Source organism: Lissotriton helveticus, chromosome 11 (genome assembly GCF_964261635.1).
Source record: "Lissotriton helveticus chromosome 11, aLisHel1.1, whole genome shotgun sequence".
NCBI lineage: Eukaryota > Metazoa > Chordata > Amphibia > Caudata > Salamandridae > Lissotriton > Lissotriton helveticus.
The window spans coordinates 709,958,985-709,972,939 of NC_136072.1; the positions used below are offsets into that span (position 1 = coordinate 709,958,985).

Genomic DNA, 13,955 nt, shown 5'->3' on the forward strand with positions numbered 1-13,955 from the left:
GAACACCATTTGGTTTGTTAAGGAAATTTTCACTTCTCGTTAGTCAATCCTCATCAAGTCACAGAGTTAAACATCAAAAATTCAAACTAAATGTAAACATTAAGACAATTTCAACACTCAGGAAGTGTTTAAGAGAGCAGGTGGTTTGGAAGGGTTCGTAGTCTGGACCTGTCCTGCCTGATCTTGACGAGTCACAAAAAGAGTAATTTCTTTATGTAGCGTGTCTTGTTTAGGCATTTGGACTCTTTCTGAGTACTCTTAAGTGCCATTCCCAGCGCCGTAATATAGGAAAAAGAGGGTAGGAATGTGCAGTGATTGATTACCGCTCATCTGTGCCCTGTCACTCACTTTGAGTGATCCGTGTTGCTATTTTTATTAATTGAATGAAAGCATGCGAAATGAGTGAGGGAGACAGGGCACTGCTGGTACGTGCCCCGTCCTTCCGTTACTTTATTTTTTAGGTCTCAGCCTGATGTGAGCAGCGCATGGCTTGTATACGACAACAGTGACGTCATACTCATGCGGTTGCGATGGCCGAGTGGTTAAGGCGTTGGACTTGCAATCCAATGTGGTTTCCCCGCGTAGGTTCGAATCCTGCTTGTAGCGTCATGAGCTTTTGCATGAACACCATTTAGTTTAGTTAAGTAAATGTTCACTTCTCGTTATGCAATCCTCATCAAGTCACAGAGTTTAACTGCAAAAACTCAAACTAGATGTAAACATTGAGACAATTTCTACACCCAGGAAGTGTTTCAGAGAGCAGGTGGCTAGGAAGGGGTTGTAGTCTGGACCTGTCCTGCCTGATCTAGACAAGTCAGCAAAAGAGTAAGTTTTTTTTTATGAAGCGTGTCTTGTTTAGGCTTTTGGACTTTTTCTGAGTACACTTAAGGGCCCGTTGCAACGCCGTAACAGAGGGAAAAGAGGGTAGAAATGCACAGTGAATGATTACCGCTCATCTGTGCCCTGTCACTCACTTTGAGTGATACGTGTGGCTATTTTTATTAATTGTATGAAAGCATGTGAAATAAGTGAGGGCAACAGAGCACTGCTGGTTCCTGCCCCGTCCTTTTGTTACTTTATTTTTTAGGTCTCGGCCTGACGTGAGCAGCGCATGGCTCATATACGGCAACAGTGACATCATACTCATGGAGCTGCGATGGCCGAGTGGTTAAGGCGTTGGACTCGAAATTCAATGGGGTTTCCCTGCGCAGGTTGGCTTTCTGCTTGCAGCATCGGGCGATTTTGCATGAACACCATTTGGTTTGATAAGGAAATGCTCACTTCTCGTTACACAATCCTCATCAAGTAACAGAGTTAAACAGCAAAAACTCAAACTAAATGTAAACATTAAGACAATTTCAACACTCAGGAAGTGTTTTAGAGAGCAGGTGGTTCGGAAGGGTTCGTAGTCTGGACCTGTCCTGCCTGATCTTGACGAGTCACGAAAAGAGTAATTATTTTTATGTAGAGTGTCTTGTTTAGGCTTTTGGACTCTTTCTGAATACTCTTAAGTGCCCATTCCCAGCGCCGTAATATAGGGAAAAGAGGGTAGGAATGTGCAGTGATTGATTACTGCTCATCTGTGCCCTGTCACTCACTTTGAGTGATGCGTGTTGCTATTTTTATTAATTGTATCAAAGCATGCGAAATGAGTGAGGGCAACAGGGCACTGCTGGTACCTGCCCCGTCCTTCCGTTACTTTCGTTTTTTAGGTCTCGGCCTAACATGAGCAGCGAATGGCTCGTATACGACAACAGTGACATCATACCCATGGAGCTGCGATGGCCACGTGGTTAAGGCGTTGGACTCGAAATCCAATGGGGTTTCCCTGCACAGGTTTGAATCCTGCTTGCAACGTCGTGTGATTTTGCATGAACACCATTTGGTTTAGTTAAGGAAATGTTCACTTCTCGTTATGCAATCCTCATCAAGTCACAGAGTTAAACAGCAAAAACTCAAACTAGATGTAAACATTAAGACAATTTCCACACCCAGGAAGTATTTTCGAGAGCAGGTGGTTCGAAGGGTTCGTAGTCTGGATCTGTCCTGCTTGATCTTGACGAGTCACGAAAAGAGTCACTTTTTTATGTAGAGTGTCTTGTTTAGGCTTTTGGACCCTTTCTGAGTACACTTAAGGGCCCGGTCCCAGCGCCGTAATATAGGGAAAAGAGGGTAGAAATGCGCAGTGATTGATTACTGCTTATCTGTGCCCTGTCACTCACTTTGAGTGATACGTGTTGCTATTTTTATTAATTGTATGAAAGCAAGCGAAATAAGTGAGGGCAACAGAGCACTGCTGGTACCTGCCCCTTCCTTTCGTTACTTTATTTTTTAGGTCTCGGTCTGACGTGAGCAGCGAATGGCTCATATACGACAACACTGACATCATACTCATGGAGCTGCGATGGCCGAGTGGTTAAGGCGTTGGACTCGAAATACAATGGGGTTTCCCTGCACAGGTTCGCATCCTGCTTGCAGCATCGGTCGATTTTGCATGAACACCATTTGGTTTGTTAAGGAAATGTTCACTACTCGTTACGCAATCCTCATCAAGTCACAGAATTAAACAGCTCAAACTAAATGTAAACATTACGACAATTTCAACACTCCGGAAGTGTTTTAGAGAGCAGGTGGTTTAAAGGGTTCGTAGTCTGGACCTGTCCTGCTTGATCTTGACGAGTCACGAAAAGAGTCATTTTTTTTATGTAGAGTGTCTTGTTTAGGCTTTTGGACTCTTTCTGAGTACACTTAAGGGCCCAGTCCCAGCGCTGTAATAAAGGGAAAAGAGGGTAGAAATGCGCAGTGATTGATTACTGCTCATCTGTGCCCTGTCACTCACTTTGAGTGATACGTGTTGCTATTTTTATTAATTGTATGAAAGCATGCGAAATGAGTGAGGGAGACAGGGCACTGCTGGTACGTGCCCCGTCCTTCCGTTACTTTAATTTTTAGGTCTCGGCCTGATGTGAGCAGTGCATGGCTCGTATACGACAACAGTGACGTCATACTCACGCAGTTGCGATGGCCGAGTGGTTAAGGTGTTGGACTTGAAATCCAATGGGGTTTCCCCGCGTAGGTTCGAATCCTGCTTGCAGCTTCATGAGATTTTGCATGAACACCATTTGGTTTAGTTAAGTAAATGTTCACTTCTCGTTATGCAATCCTCATCACGTCACAGAGTTAAACGGCAAAAACTCAAACTAGATGTAAACATTGAGACAATTTCTACACCCAGGAAGTGTTTCAGAGAGCAGGTGGCTAGGAAGGGTTTGTAGTCTGGACCTGTCCTGCCTGATCTAGACAAGTCAGGAAAAGAGTATTTTTTTTTTATGAAGCGTGTCTTGTTTAGGCTTTTGGACTTTTTCTGAGTACACTTAAGGGCCCGTTGCCACCGCCGTAATAGAGGGAAAAGAGGGTATAAATGCACAGTGAATGATTACCGCTCATCTGTGCCCTGTCACTCACTTTGATTGATACGTGTTACTATTTTTATTAATTGTATGAAAGCATGTGAAATTAGTGAGGGCAACAGGGCACTGCTGGTTCCTGCCCCGTCCTTTTGTTACTTTATTTTTTAGGTCTCGGCCTGACGTGAGCAGCGCATGGCTCATATACGACAACAGTGACATCATACTCATGGAGCTGCGATGACAGAGTGGTTAAGGCGTTGGACTCGAAATTCAATGGGGTTTCCCTGCGCAGGTTCGCATCCTGCTTGCAGCATCGGGCGATTTTGCATGAACACCATTTGGTTTGTTAAGGAAATGTTCACTTCTTGTTATGTAACAGAATTAAACTGCTCAAACTAAATGTAAACATTACGACAATTTCAACACTCCGGAAGTGTTTTAGAGAGCAGGTGGTTTAAATGGTTCGTAGTCTGGACCTGTCCTGCTTGGTCTTGACGAGTCACGAAAAGAGTCATTTTTTTATGTAGAATGTCTTGTTTAGGCTTTTGGACTCTTTCTGAGTACACTTAAGGGCCCAGTCCCAGCGCTGTAATATAGGGAAAAGAGGATAGAAATGCGCAGTGATTGATTACTGCTCATCTGTGACCTGTCACTCACTTTGAGTGATACGTGTTGCTATTTTTATTAATTGTATGAAAGCAAGCGAAATAAGTGAGGGCAACAGAGCACTGCTGGTACCTGCCCCTTCCTTCGGTTACTTTATTTTTTAGGTCTCGGTCTGACGTGAGCAGCGAATGGCTCGTATACGACAACATGGAGCTGCAATGGCCGAGTTGTTAAGGCATTGGACTCGAAATCAATGGGGTTTCCCTGCGCAGGTCCGAATCCTGCTTGCAGCCTCGTGCGATTTTGCATGAACACCATTTGGTTTGATAAGTCAATGTTCACTTCTCGTTACGCAATCCTCATCAAGTAACAGAGTTAAACAGCAAAAACTCAAACTAAATGTAAACATTAAGACAATTTCAACACTCAGGAAGTGTTTTAGAGAGCAGGTGGCTCGGAAGGGTTCATAGTCTGGACCTGTCCTGCCTGATCTTGACGAGTCACAAAAAGAGTAATTTTTTTATGTAGCGTGTCTTGTTTAGGCATTTGGACTCTTTCTGAGTACTCTTAAGTGCCCATTCCCAGCGCCGTAATATAGGGAAAAGAGGGTAGGAATGTGCAGTGATTGATTACCTCTCATCTGTGCCCTGTCACTCACTTTGAGTGATACGTGTTGCTATTTTTATTAATTGTATGAAAGCATGCGAAATAAGTGAGGGCAACAGGGCACTGCTGGTACCTGCCCCGTCCTTCCGTTGCTCTATTTTTTAGGTCTCGGTCTGACGTGAGCAGTGCATAGCTCGTATACGACAACATGGAGCTGCGATGGCCGAGTGGTTAAGGCGTTCGACTCGAAATCAATGGGATTTCCCTGCACAGGTCCGAATCCTGCTTGCAGCCTCGTGCGATTTTGCATGAACACCATTTGGTTTGCTAAGGAAATGTTCACTTCTCGTTACGTAATCCTCATCAAGAAACAAAGTGAAACAGCAAAAACTCAAACTAAATGTAAACATTAAGACAATTTCAACACTCAGGAAGTGTTTTAGAGAGCAGGTGGCTCGGAAGGGTTCGTAGTCTGAACCTGTCCTGCCTGATCTTGACGAGTCACGAAAAGAGTAATTTTTTTATGTAGCGTGTCTTGTTTAGGCTTTTGGACTCTTTCTGAGTACACTTAAGGGCCCATTCCAGAGCCGTAATATAGGGAAAAGAGGGCAGAAAAGTGCAGTGATTGATTACTGCTCATCTGTGCCCTGTCACTCACTTTGAGTGATGCGTGTTGCTATTTTTATTGATTGTATGAAAGCATGCGAAATAAGTGAGGGAGACAGGGCACTGCTGGTACGTGCCCTGTCCTTCCGTTACTTTAATTTGTAGGTCTCAGCCTGATGTGAGCAGCGCATGGCTCGTATACGACAACAGTGACATCATACTCACGCAGCTGTGATGGCCGAGTGGTTAAGGCGTTGGACTTAAAATCCAATGGGGTTTCCCCGCGTAGGTACGAATCCTGCTTGCAGCGTCATGAAATTTTGCATGAACACCATTTGGTTTAGTTAAGTAAATGTTCACTTCTCGTTATGCAATCCTCATCAAGTCACTGAGTTAAACGGCAAAAACTCAAACTAGATGTAAACTTTGAGACAATTTCTACACCCAGGAAGTGTTTTAGAGAGCAGGTGGCTAGGAAGGGTTTGTAGTCTGGACCTGTCCTGCCTGATCTAGACAATTCAGGAAAAGAGTAATTTTTTTTATGAAGCGTGTCTTGTTTAGGCTTTTGGACTTTTTCTGAGTACACTTAAGGGCCCGTTGCCACCGCCGTAATAGAGGGAAAAGAGGGTAGAAATGCACAGTGAATGATTACCGCTCATCTGTGCCCTGTCACTCACTTTGAGTGATACGTGTTGCTATTTTTATTAATTGTATGAAAGCATGTGAAATAAGTGAGGGCAACAGGGCACTGCTGGTTCCTGCCCCGTCCTTATGTTACTTTATTTTTTAGGTCTTGGCCTGACGTGAGCAGTGCATGGCTCATATACGACAACAGTGACATCATTCTCATGGAGCTGTGATGGCTGAGTGGTTAAGGCGTTGGAATCGAAATCCAATGGGGTTCCCTGCGCAGGTTCGAATCCTGCTGGCAGCGACGTATGATTTTGCATGAACACCATTTGGTTTGTTAAGGAAATTTTCACTTCTCGTTAGTCAATCCTCATCAAGTCACAGAGTTAAACAGCGAAAATTCAAACTAAATGTAAACATTAAGACAATTTCAACACTCAGGAAGTGTTTAAGAGAGCAGGTGGTTCAGAAGGGTTCGTAGTCTGGACCTGTCCTGCCTGATCTTGACGAGTCACATAAAGAGTCATTTTTTCATGTAGCGTGTCTTGTTTAGGCTTTTGGACTCTTTCTGAGTACTCTTAAGTGCCCATTCCCAGCGCCGTAATATAGGGAAAAGAGGGTAGGAATGTGCAGTGATTGATTACTGCTCATCTGTGCCCTGTCACTCACTTTGAGTGATGCGTGTTGCTATTTTTATTAATTGTATCAAAGCATGCAAAATAAGTGAGGGCAACAGGGCACTACTGGTACCTGCCCCGTCCTTCTGTTACTTTAGTTTTTTAGGTCTCGGTCTGACGTGAGCAGCGCATGGCTCATATACGACAACAGTGACATTATGCTCGTGGAGCTGCGATGGGCGAGTGGTTAAGGCGTTGGACTCAAAATCCAATGGGGTTTCCCTGCGCAGGTTCGAATCCTGCTTGCAGCGACCCGTGATTTTGCATGAACACCATTTTTTGTTAAGGAAATGTTCACTTCTCGTTAGTCAATCCTCATCAAGTCACAGAGTTAAACAGCAATAATTCAAACTAAATGTAAACATTAAGACAATTTCAACACTCAGGAAGTGTTTTAGAGAGCAGGTGGTTCAGAAGGGTTCGTAGTCTGGACCTGTCCTGCCTGATCTTGACGAGTCACATAAAGAGTCATTTTTTCATGTAGCGTGTCTTGTTTAGGCTTTTGGACTCTTTCTGAGTACTCTTAAGGGCCCATTCCCAGCGCCGTAATATAGGGAAAAGAGGGTAGAAATGTGCAGTGATTGATTACCGCTCATCTGTGCCCTGTCACTCACTTTGAGTGATGCGTGTTGCTATTTTTTATTAATTGTATGAAAGCATGCGAAATAAGTGAGGGAGACAGGGCACTGCTGGTACATGCCCCGTCCTTCCGTTACTTTAATTTTTAGGTCTCGGCCTGACATGAGCAGCGCATGGCTCGTATACGACAACAGTGACATCATACACATGCAGCTGTGATGGCCGAGTGGGTAAGGTGTTGGACTAGAAATCCAATGGGGTTTCACCGCGTTGGTTCGAATCCTGCTTGCAGTGTCATGAGATTTTGCATTAGCACCATTTGGTTTAGTTAAGTAAATGTTCACTTCTCGTTATGCAGTCCTCTTCAAGTCACAGAGTTAAACGGCAAAAACTCAAACTAGATGTAAACATTGAGACAATTTCTACACCCAGGAAGTGTTTTACAGAGCAGGTGGCTCGGAAGGGTTCGTAGTCTGGACCTGTTTGCCTGATCTAGACAAATCACGAAAAGAGTAATATTTTTTCATGAAGCGTGTCTTGGTTAGGCTTTTGGACTTTTTCTGAGTACACTTAAGGGCCCGTTGCCACCGCCGTAATAGAGGGAAAAGAAGGTATAAATGCACAGTGAATGATTACCGCTCATCTGTGCCCTGTCACTCACTTTGAGTGATACGTGTTGCTATTTTTATTAATTGTATGAAAGCAAGCGAAATAAGTGAGGGCAACAGAGCACTGCTGGTACCTGCCCCTTCCTTCGGTTACTTTATTTTTTAGGTCTCGGTCTGACGTGAGCAGCGAATGGCTCATATACGACAACAGTGACATCATACTCATAGAGCTGCGATGGCCGAGTGGTTAAGGCGTTGGACTCGAAATTCAATGGGGTTTCCCTGCGCAGGTTCGCATCCTGCTTGCAGCATCGGGCGATTTTGCATGAACACCATTTGGTTCGTTAAGGAAATGTTCACTTCTCGTTACGCAATCCTCATCAAGTCACAGAATTAAACAGCAAAAACTCAAACTAAATGTAAACATTAAGACAATTTCAACACTCCGGAAGTGATTTAGAGAGCAGGTGGTTTAAAGGGTTCGTAGTCTGGACCTGTCCTGCTTGATCTTGACGAGTCACGAAAAAGAGTCATTTTTTTATGTAGAGTGTCTTGTTTAGGCTTTTGGACTCTTTCTGAGTACACTTAAGGGCCCGGTCCCAGAGCTGTAATATAGGGAAAAGAGGGTAGAAATGCGCAGTGATTGATTACTGCTCATCTGTGCCCTGTCACTCACTTTGAGTGATGCGTGTTGCTATTTTTATTAATTGTATGAAAGCATGCGAAATAAGTGAGAGAGACAGGGCACTGCTGGTACATGCCCCGTCCTTCCGTTACTTTAATTTTTAGGTCTCGGCTTGACATGAGCAGCGCATGGCTCGTATACGACAACAGTGACATAATACACATGCAGCTGCGATGGCCGAGTGGGGAAGGTGTTGGACTAGAAATTCAATGGGGTTTCACCGCGTTGGTTTGAATCCTGCTTGCAGTGTCATGAGATTTTGCATTAGCACCATTTGGTTTAGTTAAGTAAATGTTCACTTCTCGTTATGCAGTCCTCTTCAAGTCACAGAGTTAAACGTCAAAAACTCAAACTAGATGTAAACATTGAGACAATTTCTACACCCAGGAAGTGTTTTACAGAGCAGGTGGCTCGGAAGGGTTCGTAGTCTGGATCTGTTTGCCTGATCTAGACAAATCACGAAAAGAGTAATATTTTTTCATGAAGCGTGTCTTGGTTAGGCTTTTGGACTTTTTCTGAGTACACTTAAGGGCCCGTTGCCACCGCCGTAATAGAGGGAAAAGAAGGTATAAATGCACAGTGAATGATTACCGCTCATCTGTGCCCTGTCACTCACTTTGAGTGATACGTGTTGCTATTTTTATTAATTGTATGAAAGCATGTGAAATAAGTGAGGGCAACAGGGCACTGCTGGTTCCTGCCCCGTCCTTTTGTTACTTTATTTTTAAGGTCTCGGCCTGACGTGAGCAGCGCATGGCTCATATACGACAACAGTGACGTCATACTCATGGAGCTGCGATGGCCAGGTGGTTAAGGCGTTGGACTCGAAATTCAATGGGGTTTCTCTGCGCAGGTTCGCATCCTGCTTGCAGCATCGGGCGATTTTGCATGAACACCATTTGGTTAGTTAAGGAAATGTTCACTTCTCGTTACGCAATCCTCATCAAGTCACAGAATTAAACAGCAAAAACTCAAACTAAATGTAAACATTAAGACAATTTCAACACTCCGGAAGTGTTTTAGAGAGCAGGTGGTTTAAAGGGTTCGTAGTCTGGACCTGTCCTGCTTGATCTTGACGAGTCACGAAAAGAGTCATTTTTTTATGTAGAGTGTCTTGTTTAGGCTTTTGGACTCTTTCTGAGTACACTTAAGGGCCCATTCCCAGCGCCGTAATATAGGGAAAAGAGGGTAGAAATGTGCAGTGATTGATTACCGCTCATCTGTGCCCTGTCACTCACTTTGAGTGATGTGTGTTGCTATTTTTATTAATTGTATCAAAGCATGCGAAATAAGTGAGGGCAACAGGGCACTGCTGGTACCTGCCCCGTCCTTCCGTTGCTTTATTTTTTAGGTCTCGGTCTGACTTGAGCAGCGCATGGCTCGTATACGACAACAGTGACATCATTTTCATGGAGCTGCGACGGCCGAGTGGTTAAGGCGTTGGACCTGAAATCCAATGGGGTTTCCCTGCGCAGGTTCGAATCCTGCTTGCAGCATCGTGAGATTTTGCATGAATGCCATTTGGTTTAGTTAAGTAAATGTTCACTTCTTGTTATGCAATCCTCATCAAGTCACGGAGTTAAACGGCAAAAACAAAAACTAGATGTAAATATTGAGACAATTTCCACACCCAGGAAGTGTTTTAGAGAGCAGGTGGCTCGGAAGGGTTTGTAGTCTGGACCTGTCCTGCTTGATCTTGACGAGTCACGAAAAGAGTCATTTTTTTTATGTAGAGTGTCTTGTTTAGGCTTTTGGACTCTTTCTGAGTACACTTAAGGGCCCAGTCCCAGCGCCGTAATACAGGGAAAAGAGGGCAGAAATGTGCAGTGATTGATTACCGCTCATCTGTGCCCTTTCACTCACTTTGAGTGATGCGTGTTGCTATTTTTATTAATTGTATGAAAGCAAGCGAAATAAGTGAGGGCAACAGAGCACTGCTGGTACCTGCCCCTTCGTTCGGTTACTTTATTTTTTAGGTCTCGGTCTGACGTGAGCAGCGAATGGCTCGTATACGACAACATGGAGCTGCAATGGCCGAGTGGTTAAGGCGTTGGACTCGAAATCAATGGGGTTTCCCTGCGCAGGTCCGAATCCTGCTTGCAGCCTCGTGCGATTTTGCATGAACACCATTTGGTTTGATAAGGAAATGTTCACTTCTCGTTACTCAATCCTCATCAAGTAACAGAGTTAAACAGCAAAAACTCAAACTAAATGTAAACTTTAAGACAATTTCAACACTCAGGAAGTGTTTTAGAGAGCAGGTGGCTCGGAAGGGTTCGTAGTCTGGACCTGTCCTGCCTGATCTTGACGAGTCACAAAAAGAGTAATTTTTTTATGTAGCGTGTCTTGTTTAGGCATTTGGACTCTTTCTGAGTACTCTTAAGTGCCCATTCCCAGCGCCGTAATATAGGGAAAAGAGGGTAGGAATGTGCAGTGATTGATTACCGCTCATCTGTGCCCTGTCACTCACTTTGAGTGATACGTGTTGCTATTTTTATTAATTGTATGAAAGCATGCGAAATAAGTGAGGGCAACAGGGCACTGCTGGTACCTGCCCCGTCCTTCCGTTGCTCTATTTTTTAGGTCTCGGTCTGATGTGAGCAGTGCATAGCTCGTATATGACAACATGGAGCTGCGATGGCCGAGTGGTTAAGGCGTTGGACTCGAAATCAATGGGGTTTCCCTGCACAGGTCCGAATCCTGCTTGCAGCCTCGTGCGATTTTGCATGAACACCATTTGGTTTGATAAGGAAATGTTCACTTCTCGTTACGCAATCCTCATCAAGTAACAGAGTTAAACAGCAAAAACTCAAACTAAATGTAAACATTAAGACAATTTCAACACTCAGGAAGTGTTTTAGAGAGCAGGTGGCTCGGAAGGGTTCGTAGTCTGGACCTGTCCTGCCTGATCTTGACGAGTCACGAAAAGAGTAATTTTTTTATGTAGCGTGTCTTGTTTAGGCTTTTGGACTCTTTCTGAGTACACTTAAGGGCCCATTCCAGAGCCGTAATATAGGGAAAAGAGGGCAGAAATGTGCAGTGATTGATTACTGCTCATCTGTGCCCTGTCACTCACTTTGAGTGATGCGTGTTGCTATTTTTATTGATTGTATGAAAGCACGCGAAATAAGTGAGGGAGACAGGGGACTGCTGGTACGTGCCCTGTCCTTCCGTTACTTTAATTTGTAGGTCTCGGCCTGATGTGAGCAGCGCATGGCTCGTATACGACAACAGTGACATCATACTCACGCAGCTGCGATGGCCGAGTGGTTAAGGCGTTGGACTTGAAATCCAATGGGGTTTCCCCGCGTAGGTTCGAATCCTGCTGGCAGCGTCATGAAGTTTTGCATGAACACCATTTGGTTTAGTTAAGTAAATGTTCACTTCTCGTTATGCAATCCTCATCAAGTCACAGAGTTAAACGGCAAAAACTCAAACTAGATGTAAACTTTGAGACAGTTTCTACACCCAGGAAGTGTTTTAGAGAGCAGGTGGCTAGGAAGGGTTTGTAGTCTGGACCTGTCCTGCCTGATCTAGACAATTCAGGAAAAGAGTAATTTTTTTATGAAGCGTGTCTTGTTTAGGCTTTTGGACTTTTTCTGAGTACACTTAAGGGCCCGTTGCCACCGCCGTAATAGAGGGAAAAGAGGGTAGAAATGCACAGTGAATGATTACCGCTCATCTGTGCCCTGTCACTCGCTTTGAGTGATACGTGTTGCTAATTTTATTAATTGTATGAAAGCATGTGAAATAAGTGAGGGCAACAGGGCACTGCTGGTTCCTGCCCCGTCCTTATGTTACTTTATTTTTTAGGTCTTGGCCTGACGTGAGCAGCGCATGGCTCATATACGACAACAGTGACATCATTCTCATGGAGCTGTGATGGCTGAGTGGTTAAGGCGTTGGAATCGAAATCCAATGTGGTTTCCCTGCGCAGGTTTGAATCCTGCTTGCAGCGACGTATGATTTTGCATGAACACCATTTGGTTTGTTAAGGAAATTTTCACTTCTCGTTAGTCAATCCTCATCAAGTCACAGAGTTAAACAGCAAAAATTCAAACTAAATGTAAACATTAAGACAATTTCAACACTCCGGAAGTGTTTTTGAGAGCAGGTGGTTCGAAGGGTTAGTAGTCTGGACCTGTCCTGCTTGATCTTGACGAGTCACGAAAAGAGTAATTTTTTTTTGTAGAGTGTCTTGTTTAGGCTTTTCGACTCTTTCTGAGTACACTTAAGGGCCCGGTCCCAGCGCCGTAATATAGGGAAAAGAGGGTAGAAATGCGCAGTGATTGATTACTGCTCATCTGTGCCCTGTCACTCACTTTGAGTGATACGTGTTGCTATTTTTATTAATTGTATGAAAGCAAGCGAAATAAGTGAGGGCAACAGAGCACTGCTGGTACCTGCCCCTTCCTTCGGTTACTTTATTTTTTAGGTCTCGGTCTGACGTGAGCAGCGAATGGCTCATATACGACAACAGTGACATCATACTCATGGAGCTGCGATGGCCGAGTGGTTAAGGCGTTCGACTCGAAATCAATGGGATTTCCCTGCACAGGTCCGAATCCTGCTTGCAGCCTCGTGCGATTTTGCATGAACACCATTTGGTTTGATAAGGAAATGTTCACTTCTCGTTACGTAATCCTCATCAAGTAACAGAGTTAAACAGCAAAAACTCAAACTAAATGTAAACATTAAGACAATTTCAACACTCAGGAAGTGTTTTAGAGAGCAGGTGGCTCGGAAGGGATCGTAGTCTGGACCTGTCCTGCCTGATCTTGACGAGTCACGAAAAGAGTAATTTTTTTATGTAGCGTGTCTTGTTTAGGCTTTTGGACTCTTTCTGAGTACACTTAAGGGCCCATTCCAGAGCCGTAATATCGGGAAAAGAGGGCAGAAATGTGCAGTGATTGATTACTTCTCATCTGTGCCCTGTCACTCACTTTGAGTGATGCGTGTTGCTATTTTTATTGATTGTATGAAAGCATGCGAAAAAAGTGAGGGAGACAGGGCACTGCTGGTACGTGCCCTGTCCTTCCGTTACTTTAATTTGTAGGTCTCGGCCTGATGTGAGAAGCGCATGGCTCGTATACGACAACAGTGACATCATGCTCACGCAGCTGTGATGGCCGAGTGGTTCAGGCGTTGGACTTAAAATCCAATGGGGTTTCCCCGCGTAGGTACGAATCCTGCTTGCAGCGTCATGAAATTTTGCATGAACACCATTTGGTTTAGTTACGTAAATGTTCACTTCTTGTTATGCAATCTTCATCAAGTCACTGAGTTAAACGGCAAAAACTCAAACTAGATGTAAACTTTGAGACAATTTCTACACCCAGGAAGTGTTTTAGAGAGCAGGTGGCTAGGAAGGGTTTGTAGTCTGGACCTGTCCTGCCTGATCTAGACAATTCAGGAAAAGAGTAATTTTTTTTATGAAGCGTGTCTTGTTTAGGCTTTTGGACTTTTTCTGAGTACACTTAAGGGCCCGTTGCCACCGCCGTAATAGAGGGAAAAGAGGGTAGAAATGCACAGTGAATGATTACCGCTC

At 44.2% G+C, this 13,955-nt stretch overlaps 17 non-coding genes across 17 annotated transcripts; all 17 read left to right on the forward strand.

Annotated features, from left to right (window-relative positions):
• Nucleotides 1-524: 524 nt before the first annotated feature.
• Nucleotides 525-606, forward strand: TRNAA-UGC (transfer RNA alanine (anticodon UGC)). The gene has a single exon. It is a non-coding gene; the product is annotated as a tRNA-Ala (tRNA).
• A 544-nt stretch (nucleotides 607-1,150) lies between these two features.
• TRNAS-CGA (transfer RNA serine (anticodon CGA)) lies at nucleotides 1,151-1,232 on the forward strand. Its single transcript has one exon. It is a non-coding gene; the product is annotated as a tRNA-Ser (tRNA).
• Nucleotides 1,233-1,775: 543 nt separating this feature from the next.
• Nucleotides 1,776-1,857, forward strand: TRNAS-CGA (transfer RNA serine (anticodon CGA)). The gene has a single exon. It is a non-coding gene; the product is annotated as a tRNA-Ser (tRNA).
• Nucleotides 1,858-2,398: 541 nt separating this feature from the next.
• Nucleotides 2,399-2,480, forward strand: TRNAS-CGA (transfer RNA serine (anticodon CGA)). Its single transcript has one exon. It is a non-coding gene; the product is annotated as a tRNA-Ser (tRNA).
• A 535-nt stretch (nucleotides 2,481-3,015) lies between these two features.
• Nucleotides 3,016-3,097, forward strand: TRNAS-UGA (transfer RNA serine (anticodon UGA)). Its single transcript has one exon. It is a non-coding gene; the product is annotated as a tRNA-Ser (tRNA).
• A 544-nt stretch (nucleotides 3,098-3,641) lies between these two features.
• TRNAS-CGA (transfer RNA serine (anticodon CGA)) lies at nucleotides 3,642-3,723 on the forward strand. The gene has a single exon. It is a non-coding gene; the product is annotated as a tRNA-Ser (tRNA).
• A 1,733-nt stretch (nucleotides 3,724-5,456) lies between these two features.
• Nucleotides 5,457-5,538, forward strand: TRNAL-UAA (transfer RNA leucine (anticodon UAA)). The gene has a single exon. It is a non-coding gene; the product is annotated as a tRNA-Leu (tRNA).
• Nucleotides 5,539-6,081: 543 nt separating this feature from the next.
• TRNAS-CGA (transfer RNA serine (anticodon CGA)) lies at nucleotides 6,082-6,162 on the forward strand. Its single transcript has one exon. It is a non-coding gene; the product is annotated as a tRNA-Ser (tRNA).
• Nucleotides 6,163-6,704: 542 nt separating this feature from the next.
• TRNAL-CAA (transfer RNA leucine (anticodon CAA)) lies at nucleotides 6,705-6,786 on the forward strand. Its single transcript has one exon. It is a non-coding gene; the product is annotated as a tRNA-Leu (tRNA).
• A 1,165-nt stretch (nucleotides 6,787-7,951) lies between these two features.
• TRNAS-CGA (transfer RNA serine (anticodon CGA)) lies at nucleotides 7,952-8,033 on the forward strand. Its single transcript has one exon. It is a non-coding gene; the product is annotated as a tRNA-Ser (tRNA).
• Nucleotides 8,034-9,199: 1,166 nt separating this feature from the next.
• On the forward strand, nucleotides 9,200-9,281 carry TRNAS-CGA (transfer RNA serine (anticodon CGA)). The gene has a single exon. It is a non-coding gene; the product is annotated as a tRNA-Ser (tRNA).
• Nucleotides 9,282-9,821: 540 nt separating this feature from the next.
• On the forward strand, nucleotides 9,822-9,903 carry TRNAS-UGA (transfer RNA serine (anticodon UGA)). The gene has a single exon. It is a non-coding gene; the product is annotated as a tRNA-Ser (tRNA).
• A 528-nt stretch (nucleotides 9,904-10,431) lies between these two features.
• TRNAS-CGA (transfer RNA serine (anticodon CGA)) lies at nucleotides 10,432-10,512 on the forward strand. The gene has a single exon. It is a non-coding gene; the product is annotated as a tRNA-Ser (tRNA).
• Nucleotides 10,513-11,038: 526 nt separating this feature from the next.
• On the forward strand, nucleotides 11,039-11,119 carry TRNAS-CGA (transfer RNA serine (anticodon CGA)). Its single transcript has one exon. It is a non-coding gene; the product is annotated as a tRNA-Ser (tRNA).
• Nucleotides 11,120-11,659: 540 nt separating this feature from the next.
• On the forward strand, nucleotides 11,660-11,741 carry TRNAS-UGA (transfer RNA serine (anticodon UGA)). Its single transcript has one exon. It is a non-coding gene; the product is annotated as a tRNA-Ser (tRNA).
• A 542-nt stretch (nucleotides 11,742-12,283) lies between these two features.
• TRNAS-CGA (transfer RNA serine (anticodon CGA)) lies at nucleotides 12,284-12,365 on the forward strand. The gene has a single exon. It is a non-coding gene; the product is annotated as a tRNA-Ser (tRNA).
• Nucleotides 12,366-13,526: 1,161 nt separating this feature from the next.
• Nucleotides 13,527-13,608, forward strand: TRNAL-UAA (transfer RNA leucine (anticodon UAA)). Its single transcript has one exon. It is a non-coding gene; the product is annotated as a tRNA-Leu (tRNA).
• Nucleotides 13,609-13,955: the final 347 nt, after the last annotated feature.